Below are 14762 nucleotides of genomic sequence, written 5' to 3'. Positions count from 1 at the left end.
GTTAGCGATATCTTCAAGTATTACCTGATGGTGACATGTTATTGGATGGATTTGCTACATAGCGCTCGATGCGCGTCGATTTCGGCACTATGCCGCTGGGCGCCCTTTCCTCGCCGGTGCGGTCATCCACTTTGGCCTAACTCTCTATCACTCTCGGTGAGTGATTCAGCCCTCACTACTTGAAAATAAAACTTGCCGCCTGTTCGGCGGCTTACACGTTAATGAAGGACTGTCGAGCGCTTACATTTCGGACGGTTCATAGCCGGCTGCGTCATTGTGGTGTCGCATCGGCGACGGCCCCGAAGTGCGAATCAGTAGACGTACGCTCAAATCGAAGAGTCAAGCCAAAGAGGATACTTTGTTCAGTGACGTGAAATATATTCCCAGGGGTTAACCCCCTGGAAGTAGAGTCATTGGGCATCAAAACCGAAACCGAAAACCGAAACCACCCGGATTCTACACTTCGTAGGAAGGCTGGTCATGCCTTGATATCTTTACGTTAATGAAGGGGCTCGTTCTCATGCGGGAGCGGGTATTGCCCAGTATTTGAAGCGGCGGCTGCCCATTGAAAAACTCGATTGGTAAACATACCAGTAATAAAAAGAACAAAACTGTCATATTTACGTTGTAGAGGAGGGGTAGACAGGATGAAATTAGCCTTTCCCATCGATAAGATTCCTTTCCTCCACTTCTTTTGTGCACTTTGTCATCGACGTCTGGGGACACATCTTTGGCCGGTCCCTAATTGCTGTCAGAATTCATTAGCCAGCTGTGAAACCCAAACATATCTTGCAAGAACTTCCAGGAAAAAGTGCGGGCAGTCACGCCAAAAGAAGCTCTCATTGGGCAAATAAATTTCGCTGATTTTTGTTCTTGTCACCGGAGGATCTGGGTCACTTTCATTACAAGATGCAATCAGCATACACATATATAGTTTCAAACCATTCTGCCAAAGAAAAGGGGCCGACGTTTCCTTATCACTTCTGTATTATCTGCATTAGCTGCGGTTTGTGGGTTTGAGTCATTTAGAAAGAAACTCCTGACATGTAGTGCTCAAAAATGAAACAACTTGCGCTGTACCCATTCGTTCCGAGTTTAGAATAAAACATTTCACAGCGAAGTTGTTGATCAGTTTCACGTACATGTTCGTCCTCGTTAATTAGAGAACTCCTTTTAAATATATATATATATATATATATATATATATTTATATATATATATTTATATGTATATATATATAAATTTACGTGGTGGCAGGAAAGAGTTGAGATGAAAGAAAAGATGCAGCAATCTATGTAGATTGTTTCCGAGCGAACATGGCAGAACCCGCTCTATCTGCACGCCCGTCTTTTTCCTTTTTGTCTTCGATGCCAGCCTATGGCGCCATGGGCCACTGTCCACCAGTCCGTAACATAACCCCTCGGGCAAAGACGACGGTCCCGGTCGAGGCAATTATGATATGGGTTAAAGGCGATGTCGTTGATTCCTTTCGCCTGTGAGGTCGTGGGATCGTCAGCTCGACCTTGTCATACAAGCGCTCGAGTGCAAACCGCATTGGTTCACGAGGCTGCTGATGTGTTGGGCGTCATTACACAAGGCTGGTGCTGTTCGTTTGCAGGTGACTGCGCAATGTTCTGCTTGGTAATTGGGGCCTCTCATCGGGCAGCTACTTAGAGCTCCGGGTGCACCAGCTGTTGCATCAGTGTCTGCATGTCTTCGCAGCAAAACTTTTCCCGTCATGGAGAATCTGTCGGAAGTAACCAGCGCGAGCTCGATGATGTCGACGCGCAGCTGGAAAAATTGGACGTTGATAGTTGCGGTGAGAATGAGATGGGATAAGGATAAACAGTGAAGTTCTTGCCGCCACAGATGACCATAATGTCCTTGATGATGCCCCTGGCCCCACAACAGCGATGTCTGAAAGGCAGGAGCGAGCAAATGGCGCCATAGCCCGTCGTTCCCTTAACAATATATATGAGTTACAGCCAACAAACCCTCAGAAGTCAAAGGGGAGGATGTGGTAGGTCAATGAAACAGATAAAGAATTTGGGAAGAAAGTGGAGAAAAAATGGCCGCCAGGTGGGATCCGAACCCACGACCTGCAGAATACCCGTCTGGTGCGATATCCACTACGCTACCGGCTGGGCTACTTAAGCCTCCACTTTCTGGGGTATTTATGTTCACGTGTTTTTGTTTCCTGCACTTGGGGGCGGTAGCCAGCCCCACTCGGACTACTCGGGGTAAAGGGGACCTTCTTTTTAACCCCCGGGCCGTGACTCGTGTGTCTAAGACATGTGAAGAGTGGTCGACCAGCGTTGAACCCTCTTAAGCTTCCTGTGCCACCAAGACTGCCAAAACAGAGGCCCTCGGTATGAATGTAGCGAATAAGAATAGGAAATGAGGGGCTAGTTGAAAATAAGACAGAAATAAGAGTTGGCTGTCAAGAAAACCTCGGAAAGCAAACGGGAGGATTTGGTAGGTCATGGAAACTGTTGAAGAATTTGGAAAGAAAGAAAGAAAGTGGAGAAAAATGCCCGCCAGGTGGGATCCGAACCCACGACCTCAAGAATACCGGTTCGGTTCGAGAACCACTACGCTACCGGCGGTGCAGTTTTCCCCTCCACTTTCTGGGGTATTTATGTTAAGGTGTTTTTGTTTCCTGTGCTTTGGGGTGGTACCCAGCGCCACTTGGACTACTCGGAGTTAAGGGGACCTTCTTTTTACCTCCGGAGCCGTCACTCGAGTGTCTACGTAATGTCAAGAGTGTTCGACCAGCGTTGAACTCTCTTAAGCTTCCTGTGGCCCCAAGACTGCCAGAACCGAGGCCCTCGCTATGCATGTAGCGAATCAGAATAGGAAATGAGGGGCTCGTTGAAAATAAGACAGAAATAAGAGTTGGCAGTCACGTAAACGTCGGAAAGCAAAAGAGAAGATGTGGTAGGTCATTGAAACAGATAAAGAATTTCGAAAGAAAGAAAGAAAGTGGAGAAAGAAATGCTTTTTTTTCACTTTCTTTATGTATATATATATATATATATATATATATATATATATATATATATATATATATATATATATATATATATATATATATATATATATATATATATATATATATATATATATATATATCGCACCAGATCGGTATTCTGGAGGTCGTGGGTTCAGATCCCACCTGGCGGGCATTTTTTCACCACTTTCTTTTCTGCTCAAAAAATTCTTCATCTCTTTCTATGACCCACCACAGCCTCCCCTTTGCTTTCCGAGGTTTTCTTGACTGCCAACCCTTATTTCCTGTCTTATTTCACGGAGCCCCTCATTTCCCATTTTCTGATTCGCTATATCTATATATATATATATATATATACATATATATATATATATATATATATATATATATATATATATATATATATATATATATATATATATATATATATATATATATATTCTGACGAAGGCCGGTCCCCTGTCGAATCGTGAAAACCTATCCTTTTTCGACGTGTTTCATTTTCATCATTATACTTACCGGTGTCCAAGAAATTGTTTCCCGCTATTATATATATAAATATATATATATATATATATATATATATATTTATATATATATAGAATATATATTATATATATATATATATATTTATATATATATATATAGAAGTAAGGAAGGCTTTGAAAGAAATGAAAGGGGGCAAAGCACCTGGTGAGGATCAGATAACAGCAGACCTCTTGAAGGATGGCGGAGAAATTGTCCTTGAAAAACTGGCAAACCTGTATACGCAATGCCTAATGACCGCAATGGTACCGCAATCTTGGAAGAACGCGAACATCATCCTAATTCATAAGAAAGGCGACATGAAGGACTTGAAAAATTACCGGCCGATCAGCTTACTGTCAGTCGTCTACAAGGTATTTACGAAGGTAATCGCTAACCGAATTTCTGCAACCTTAGATTTCAGTCAAGCTAAAGAACAAGCAGGGTTCCGTAAAGGTTATTCAACAATGGACCATATTCACACGATCAATCAGGTGATAGAGAAGTGCGCTGAGTATACTGAACCCCTGTATATAGCCTTCATAGATTATGAGAAAGCATTTGACTCGGTCGAAACCCTAGCAGTCATTCAGGCATTACGGAACCAGGGGGTAGATGAGCATTATGTAAGAATACTAGAGGATATCTACAATGGGTCTACAGCTACGATCATCCTCCATAGAGAGAGCAGTAAAATACCTATAAGAAAGGGTGTCAGACAAGGAGACACAATTTCTCCAATGCTATTCACAGCATGTTTACAAGAAGTATTCAGAACGTTGGATTGGGAACCGGTGGGAGTAAGGGTTAATGGAGAATACCTCAGTAACCTCAGATTTGCGGATGATGTTGCCTTGCTAAGTAACTCGGGGGACGAATTGCAAAGCATGCTTTCCGCACTGGGCGAAAAGAGTAGAACCGTGGGACTGAAAATTAATATGCAGAAAACTAAAGTAATGATCAATAACCTCGGGACAGCACAGCGGTTTGACATAGGTGGCGAGGCAGTGGAAGTGGTAAGCGAATATATCTACTTAGGCCAAGTTGTGACCCCAGATCCAAACCATGAGGCAGAGATAATTAGAAGGATCAGAATGGGGTGGGGTGCATATGGCAGACATTCTCAGATAATGAATAGCAGCCTACCATTGTCGCTGAAGAAGAAAGTGTATGACAGCTGCATCTTACCGGTACTCACCTACGGGGCAGAAACTTGGAGGCTCACTAAGAGGGTTCAACTTAAATTGAGAACGACTCAGCGGGCAATGGAGCGGAAAATGATAGGTGTAACATTAAGGGACAGGAAGAGAGCGGAGTGGGTCAGGGAGCAAACTGGTGTTAAAGACATATTAGTAGAAATTAAGAAGAAGAAATGGACGTGGGCAGGACATGTAATGCGAAGGCAAGATAACCGCTGGTCATTAAGGGTAACAGAGTGGATCCCTAGAGAAGGCAAGCGTTGCAGGGGGCGGCAGAAAGTTAGATGGGCAGATGAGATAAAGAAGTTTGCGGGGATAAATTGGTCACAGTTGGCACAGGACCGAGGTAATTGGACAGTAATGGGAGAGGCCTTTGCCCTGCAGTGGGCGTAGATAGGCTGGTGATGATGATGATGATGATGATATATATATATATATATATATATACACATCAGTGTGTAGAACCGAAAAAAATGCCGGTTCCGTTACGGTTCGAGTTAAGTCGAAATCATTTCGTTCCGGTTCAGTTCCGGTTCGACAAAATCAGGTACCGAACCGGTTCGCGAACAGGTTCGGGGGCTTGAATCGGCTCGCAAACCGGGTCGATGAGTTGTATTGCCACTGAAATTATAAAAAAACACCTGTTTGAAACGACAGTCAAATCAAAGTGCAAACGAAAATTCAAAATGCTGCTCTTCTCCAAGGACAGTGGCACAATTGCAAAGCAATGTGTAAACAATTACGAGATATTAGGAAAACATGAAGTGGCGACGATTTATCACCTACTTTCTCGCCCATACTTTATGTTGTCCTAAAGACTATTCACAAAGCCACCGCAAGAGATATGATGGTGGGATACATTCTCTGCCCTTCTCAGTTGTGTTCAAAGTGCAATCGTCGGTATTGAATCGCCCATCACGCTAACTTTGAAGCCTTAAAATTAGGCCTGCATACTGGCGCTTTCAAATACTAGCGCCTAATACCAATGGCCCACATTTTTTTATATTTGTAACAAAAGAGAAAAATCCTACAACAGGCACGCAAATACTACCTATGAATTAAATTATTCAGTCACACTGAATAATTTGGTAGCTCTCATTTTATCGAATGTGTTAGCCACGATTTTGTTAAAAGTAAGCTTTAATTAACGCTTAGTCACTGCATTATTGCTCTGACCACTGCAATTCGTTTTGCGATAGCTATACGGGCTGTGTGCATTACAATCAGTATGTCATTGTTCCGCCTCACCCCCGGCCATCGTTCTGTGTGTACATCGCGGAATCTTATAACAGATTATGCTGTTACAAAATGAAACGGAAATTTGACGTGCGGAGCATGAGATGGTATTTCTTTGGGAAGGCGCTCTTTATTTCCTCCACAGCAGTACTCCCCTCCGGAACAAATAGCAGTAGATATAATGTAGCGAGTTGGGCAGTCAGTACAAGTGCACCTTCGAAAAAAAGCAGATCTGGAAGAGACAAAACTGCAGAACAAGTAGAAAAGATGATCGCTGGGTGAATGGGACAGTGTGAGGTACCGACCTGCCTTTCTGCACGTGTCATCTTCTTTATTACTGTTTCTGTTTCCAAGACAAGGTCGAGGGTGGCAGTTTCTTGCCGAGGAATTAGGTGCGCACCTTAACAGTTTTTTTTCATGCCTGTTGTTATTTTTATTTGTAAAACCGGGACTTGTACACTGGTCCACTGTACTGTCCTTAAAAACTCACCGCGGAACTCACTTCCTTCGTATTGATGACAAGTTTGTGAAAGGCAGGGCAAAGAAAAGTGTAGAGCTATATCCACGTTTTGGTGCTTTTTTACTTATTCAGCTTTACTTACTTTTTTGCGTAATATGTTAAAACAACGTGATTCGCCTTTTGTCTTTTGTTGTTTTCCGTGTAAACACATTTAAAAAGAAACTGGCGCATTTGACGCTCCGTGCTATATCTCTGCTCCGAGGCGCAGCTTATGTTGCGGGCTTGCAGACTTATTTTAACCACCTGGTGATAATAAACGTGGATCAAAATCTCGATACACGGACGTTCTCGATCTCCGTCTGCTTCCGAAAAAAGGTCGTGGGAAAGGGAGATTGAGGGCACTTGTGGTAAGCAGCAAAGAGCTTAGCCACTGAACGGCTCCTGCAGTCACTCTTGTCACGCATTAACAATTTGCAGGAGTCGGGCCTTTGAAACAAATTATGAAATGCAAAAAGTTTGCACATACCGGTTGTGGGCTTCCGCTGTTGCACAGGGGAGCACTTCTGCAGCATGATTGCTCCAATAAAGTCGTAGCTAGGGAAGGGTAAAGTCGTTGTATAACCCCTGCAAGCTGTTAATAATGACATTTCGTTTGGTCAGCATGCACTACGCTCGCGCTTGCAGCAGCAACAGACCATTGCTGCCTTGGTGCTCATTCATTTCCCCTGTTGTTATATAGAGCGTGATAGTGTTCAATTGTCTGGAGGGGAAAGTGCGCGAGCGGGTACGAAGTGGATGGTACGTGAAAGAAAAAAAGGCCTTAATTACATTGACTGTGCAATATCGAAAACGAAGGGTCGTACCGTTTCGGTATGAACCGGTTACCGTTATTTCTTTTTTCGGTTCATCTCCGGTTCATATACATATATATATATATATATAGAAATAATACTTTGGAGAAGGTAGCGCCTCATACCTCTGCCAACGTTTCGACAAGGAGACTTGTTTTTTTCAAGGCATCAGGGTTCATCTCGAGCACAAGGTTTTATAGATACAGATTGAGTTGGAGAGAAAGGGGGGAGGTTTTTAAAAGCGGGGCCGGAAGGAGGACAGCAGAGTGGGTCAACGGTTGGTTGAAAGACGCGAAATAGTGAGAGAGAAAGGAAGGTGTGGCTCTTGCGACAGGACCCCGCAGTAAAGAAAGAGGGAAGACTACGCGAGAGTCGGATAAAACAGGGGGGACCGGCTTAACTGGGCTGCGGTGGGGTCGGGCGACCTCAAAGGAGGCTTACGGGAAGATCGGGGACGAGAGGGGCGTTTTGGGGGTGCAGTTACAAGGTTACTGAACTGTGTGCAAGAGAGAAAACTCGTAAACAGCAACTGCACGAATAGATTGAAGAATTCCGACTGCGGAGGTCAGTGTTCACAGAAGAATAGAAGGGGTATGCGCGCGTGCAACCCACGCGGAGCTTTGCGGTACATTCAAGGACTTCTTTTCTGTTTTCTTTCTTTTTTTCTTTTTTTATTTCTTTCTTTTCCTTTTTGCGTGTGTGTGTAAAGCAGGTAGTAAGACGAAATGCCAATGGTCGAGGGTGGAGAGTGCGCGTGGTATGTCGAAATCTGCTTGGAGCAACACAGAAAACAAAGAAAGGGGGGGGGGGAGAAAAAGCACAGAAGTTGTATTCAAGTATCAGCATTGCGGATGGGCAGGCAGAAATATTGCGAATGGAGATGCCCACTTTTTGTAAGAGCATTATTTTTCTGTTCCATTCAGATACCGTAAGGTTTCTAAGCTGCCTTTCGAAGCATTGATTCCAGCCGGCTCCAGGCAGTTGAATTTATGGATTAGGTAAGATTCTCTGTATTTCCGGTGCCTTGGAGACTTAAAGTTTGACTGCAGAATATAGAGCTTGAGATCATCGAAATTGTGGTTCGGCTGGTTGAAGTGTTGCGCGACTGCTATGGAGGCACTGTTATGAGTGTCGGCCCGATGTCCATTCAGGCGTAAGTTCATAGGTTGACTCGTTTCTCCAATATACTGCTTTTGACAGAATCAGCATTCCAGCATATACACATTGTTAGAAGAATTGCAAGTGAAGCTTGAATTAATCTTGTGAACGTATTGGCTGGCACTGCTATTGACAATGCAATCCGTCTGCAGATGTTTGCAGGTCTTGCATCTAGGGCGGAGGCAAGGGCTGATGACTGGTTCCTGGGAAGTGCTAATTTTGGCATGCACTAAAATGTCTTTAAGGTTCTTGTTTCTTCTGTAGGTAACTCTTGGGGCTTCCGGAAACGTCTTTTTAAGTCAGTCATTACTGGCTAAAATGGGGTAGTATTTCCGCAGGATGTTGTTTATTTTAGGGAGCGGGTTTGAGAATTTGGGTATTAAGGCTGGTGGTCGGGCGCTTTCGTTTCGACGATGTTGCTTGAGCACTTTGTCCCTTTCTAGCTTGGATGCTCTTTCGTAAGCCATATCCAGCAAGCTGACCGGGTTATTCCTGCTTGCCAGGGTGGACTTTAGTTCATTAGGGTTTTATATAGTCTGTGTTATCATTGCATACTCTTCTTAGTCTTGTAGCCTGTCCTACAAAGATACCTTGTTTGCAGTGTCGTGCGTGATGACTAGTGTAGTCTAGGTACTGTTGCCTGTCCGTTGGTTTCCTATAAAGTGTGGTTTTCAGTTTACCATTGTCAAGAACAACAGTGGTGTCTACAAAGTTCACTTGTTTATCCGAGTACTGGCATGAGAACTGAATGATCGGATGCGAAGAATTAAGATGCGAAATGAAACTTTCTAGGGCTGTGCGGCCGTGCTCCCAAATTATGAAGATGTCATCTATGTATCGAAGATAAACCTTCGGCTTGAGGGGGAAAGAGTCTAAGAGGGAAGCTTCAAGTTGTCCCATAAAAATGTTGGCGTAGGTGTGTGCGAAAGGAGTGCCCATGCTGGTTCCAAAATCTTGCAAGTAGTAAGATGAGTCGAACTAGAAATAGTTGAGAGATAGAACTAATTTTAGTAAGGTTATGTAGACTTCCAACGCATGTTGGTGCCGGTTTTCTGCTAAGGCCTTTGATGTAGCTTCTATTCTTTCGGTGATGGGAATGTTCGTATAGAGGGCGGAGACGTCGACCCACCAGAAGAGTCATTGGGTATTTGCCCACCATCGTTTATTGCTTCTATTATGCGAAGGAAGAGTAATAATAGAATAAATAATAGTAGTAAATAATAATATTAGAATAAATAATAAATAATAGAAAAATAATAGAATAGATACTTGCTTTCGTCAGGGCCCTGACGAAAGCAAGTCTCTTTGCTGAAACGTTGGCAAAAATCATGCTTTTACCTTGTTCAAAGTTTTCTTTTCTTGTGTTCTCTACCATCTTTAAAAGTTCAACTGCTCCCTATATATATATATATATATATATATATATATATATATATATATATGTGTGTGTGTGTGTGTGTGTGTGTGTGTGTGTGTGTGTGTGTGTGTGTGTGTGTGTGTGTGTGTGTGTGTGTGTGTGTGTGTGTAGTCCCACGTAAGATGGGCAGGTGACATCAAAAAGTATCCGGGGATAGATTGGTGGCAGTTAGCACACAACCGGGATCATTGTAGATGTGCAGGAGAGACCTTTGTCCTGCAGTGAGCGAAGACAGGCTGATGATGAAGATGATGGTATTGGTACGGATGACACTGGGTCCGTCCGTTACAGAAGAGGGGTTGAGAGCGAGAACCAGGTGTTTAATTTCTGGCAATCGTTATAGCAACAGCGCCGGAAAACGGCTGCAAAGTTCGTCGAACAAACAACGTCAGCGTTCTCCTCAATATATATATATATATTTATATATATATATATATATATACATGAGAAGAAAAACTTCGAACAAGGTAAAAGCACGATTGTGGCCTACGTTTCAGCAAAGAGAACTTGCTTTCCTCAGGGCCCTGAGGAAAGCAATTTCTCTTTGCTGAAACGTAGGCCACAATCGTGCTTTTACCTTGTTCGAAGTTTTTCTTCTCTTGTGTTCTCTACCATCTTCAAAGTTCTACTACTCCCTATATATATAGATATAGATATATCATATATTCATATAATTCCGCATATATATATATATATATAATATGTCTCCGTGGCAACAGGTTCATGACTATCGGGGATTGCTCATTGCATCGGCGCTGAAAGCGATGTTGCAACGATCATAACTCACACCTCTGGCATTTCTTCCCCTTGTAACAGGCATTGTCTCGATGCCACAGGGAAGGATTGACAGGAATGTAGTGTTGTTCGTGCGGCAGCCGGCATTTTAGCGTTCGTAATATCGCTTACGCCACACAACGTACAGGACTTCCGACTTTGGCGATAAGGATGAGCGCTATTGGTCACGAATGACCGTACTTAAGGTATCCAATGTGACTCAGCAGTTTTTCTGAAGCGACATCCCGCGTCAGGAGTTGGTAGCTGAGCCCCCGGAGGCGACGTGGAGTCTACGGCCAAATCCAATCACCAGGTCTTGAGGACGCGGTGCATCGGCTAAGATTGTAACGCTGAACGGCGACACATAATATAACAAGAATATGAACCCTGGACAGCGAGTTGGGGAGCTTTCTCTGGTATCCGGGAGATCTTTTAGCCATTCTGGTTGCTGCGGTCAGTGGGTATGTGAGGCAGCACCGCATCGAGCGCCGTGATCACGTGTCGTTCACGCACCAGCTGAGAGCGAAAGAACGCCGTTGTTTCTTCGACTGCCGATTTTGGTTATATACGAACGTCAAGAGGGGTGGCAGGAGTACTTCGGCACGCGTTGAGTGCTCGACATCGACATACACGGCGGTCATATCGGTAGTGGTTTTATAAAGACGCTCAGTGAGGCCATTTTTTGTGGGTTATAGGCGGTTGTTTTGTCGTACTCAGTCACAGGATAACTTGCGTAAGTTGTGACCTGAAACCGGATCCGCGGTTTTTAAAAATACTTTTGGAGCGCCGTGTCGGAATACGATAGACTGCATAATGAATGCTGACTCCAGCAGTCCTACCCCCAACGAATGGCTTCTGATTGCGCTTATCGAGTCAAGTAGTCCGTGACTTTTATTATCCACCAATTTTGAGCGTCTTATTAAGAAAACGGGCCAAGTAGATTCATGTCCACTCTTTCGAAGTGCGTCATCGGCGGCTGGAAGGGTTATCTTTTTTCTATCGCGTGGTTAAGAGGTTCATGACAATCTGGGATTGCTCATGACATTACTTGCCGCTGAGGCGACGTTGCAACGATCATTACTCACAGCTATGTCAATACATCCATTGTAAAGCAGACTGTAGCGAGCTGCGAGCATACCCAGGTACCATGCCAAAAGTTACACAGAGAGAATAGGTCATGCCCCCGTTGTGAGTACGTGGCAATGTTTAAGCCTCATTACCACTATCATCACGCGTTGTAAAGTTTTGGCGTAGCGGTAACGAAGACGCAGAGACTCAGTCTGCCTACAAACTCTTCGCTGTCGTCGTCTTTCCGCTGGCTGCGAAAGGATCCTTCCGAGGGCCCTATTCTCGGCTGCACAAATTCCCAGCCAATTTGCCATGTTTTTTTGCATAAGCACCACGTAACGAATCAGTCACGTGCTGCACGTATAGCTGTGACGATATGCGATGTAATTTGACGCTTCACGCATAAAGATCGCAAACAAGATATCGAACATTGCCTATAAAAGATACAAAAACACTTAGCATATACTTTAAAAATTAAGTCGGTAGGTGAGGCTGCCAAGAAAAATACATTTCCAGATGTCGAAATTGGCGTCAACTCCACAAGGTCATCGAGTAACGTTTATCCAAAAGCGAGCGAAAGGCGGATGTCAAGCTAAAGAACGTCACACAATTTTTTCACCGTATCTATTTATTGCATTCAATCGCTTTTAGCAACATAGTTGGGCTCTCTGCTTCAATGCAAGCTTTATTGCATTATGGCCTTTCCGGCCGACCCTGCCACCACGCTATAGTCTGCTGCTATATTTCACCTTTATGGTGTGATCACAGAAAAGACGGCCGCGACAATTGCTTGTATGACACGCAAGAGCAGCGAAGCGCTACGCCTGATAACCGCGGAGCGCGCCAGTATCGCCGATTCACTCATTCGTCAAGCTCGACTTCAATCTGCGCTGTAATGAACAAACAAGTCCCTTTTCTTTGTTATTTTAAGTGCGAATGCACTTTATAAGCGACCCCAAACCATCCACCGCCGGCGGCGGCGGCGGCGGCGGCGCCCGCAGCGCTCCTCTATATTTAAAAAAGAAACAGCATCCGGCGCCAGGTTTCGATCCGAGGACTTCGCGGCCGCAGCGCGACGCGCTACCGACTAAGCCAAGGACGCCACGCTGATATCAGTGTGAGTAACGCGCCTTATATCTTTAACGCATTCAAACTACGTCGTCAGCGGCGTTATAGCGGCTTGATAACTGTGTGGTGTACACGTGATACTACAAACCCGATGGAAGAGATGGAAGAGAAGGCGCGAGGCGGTGGGCTGCGGGAGCCGAGCGCAAGTGCCGCAAGCGGGCCGACAACCGTGCATTCGCACTTTCACATTCTCCCCCTCGGGGAAATGCGGGGGAATTTTTTCTTTTGAGTTCGATCATGTGACCCAGCAGCTTACTAGGAGGTGCGTGGACAAATACCAAGCATTGGGTTCTCTTTGTCGTGGAGAGACATATACTGCCCTCGTAGGTTGCGCTTACGACAAAGAAATAATTTTTGTTTTATTTCCAAGCATAAAAGCAATCTACGGCGCATTATTTGTATGCTCCTTGATCGTTGACTTGGAAACAGTCGAAAATATTAGTTTTTTGAGTAAAAAACATGCTTTAAACCACGCCTCATGCGAAACTGCGCCTGCTGCAAATTTGCGGACATTTCGCAACGCCGAATGCCGGGGCAATTTTTTGCCCTATTTTGCCACAAAAGCAGCCGCCATTTCTTAGCTATTACGTAACATTACGTCACTTTTACGCAGGCTGTAGTTGCAAATGCGTGATGTGATCGTTCCTGCCAACTGTTTACATTACGTGATGCCTTCTCAGCCAATCACAGGAAGGGCGTGTATTACAGGCATCATTGTTGTTGAATTGCAAAGACAGGCCTATGTTGTCATGTCTGGTGCTTTTAGTCTGGTTCTTCATTGCCGGCCAAGAATTATAAGCTTTCAGTAAAGAGAAATAAGCAAAACTTTAGAACTGGTGCCCGTAAACGTCATACAATGTCAAAATAACGACAGGAACCACAACTGCTTTATCAACCGGAAGCACGTGACCAAAATTGTAGCCAATCAGAAAAGACTTCCGGCAATTTGCCCAATTTTCAAAGTATATTCAAAGCTTACTATCTGGACGATCATTTTTTGTTGACACCACCGATGGCACAATCTCCCAACACTACGTTTTCCGGGGTGTCCCACATGGCAGCGTTCTTAGCCCGACATTGTTCAGTCTCACGTTGATCGGGCTTCAAAAAGCCATACCAACCACTGTACATCTCTCCATGTATGCTGGTGATATTTGCATCTGGGCATCAGGCGTTTCACGTCCTCAGTTTCGGGCACGCCTTCAAAAAGCTGCGACCCACACATGCGCATTCTTGCGTTTACACTGACTTGAAACAGCACCAGATAAGTGTGCAGTGGTGGCATTTACTCGTAAAACAATGTCGCAGTATGACATCTATTTAAATGGACACCCCATTTCTTACGTGAAGAGTCACCGCTTTCTTGGAATCGTCATCGATAGGGACTTATCATGGATTGCACAAATCTCATCTCTGAAAAAAAGGCTTACTGGAATTATCCAACTTTTCAAATTTCTGGCTGGAAAGACGTGGGGCGTTTCTATTCCCTCAATGCTACATATATACAATGCACTATTTCTCGGTTTTCTACGTTACAGCTTACCCGTTCTGTCCAATACAAGCAAAACCAACTTGCGTGCAATTCAGGCGATGCAAGCCCGAGGTCTCCGATCGTGTCTTGGTCTACCGCGGTGCGCCCCTGCAGTGGCAACCATATGCACCGCAAGACACCATCCGATAACGACCTACGTGGCAGTGGATGCACTCCGGGCTCACATTAGACATCTCGTTCGGCTGTCTCATCACCACCTTGCATACTTGCCGTCAACTATACCCCAGGCATCCTTTTCTAAGATAGTCGCCGCTCACTGCGAGAGCCTCCCCTAAGGATACACACCTGCGGCACGACCATCATCGCCCCTTTGGTGCCTCTCGAAGGCAGAAGTATACCTAACCATCCCGGGAATAACCAAGAAATCAGACGTTCCACCACAAG

The sequence above is a fragment of the Haemaphysalis longicornis genome, unplaced genomic scaffold, assembly GCF_048455015.1.
Source record: "Haemaphysalis longicornis isolate Haplotype H1 unplaced genomic scaffold, Haemaphysalis longicornis Haplotype H1 scaffold_10, whole genome shotgun sequence".
Classification (NCBI taxonomy): domain Eukaryota; kingdom Metazoa; phylum Arthropoda; class Arachnida; order Ixodida; family Ixodidae; genus Haemaphysalis; species Haemaphysalis longicornis.
This window is presented reverse-complemented; position numbering follows the sequence as displayed.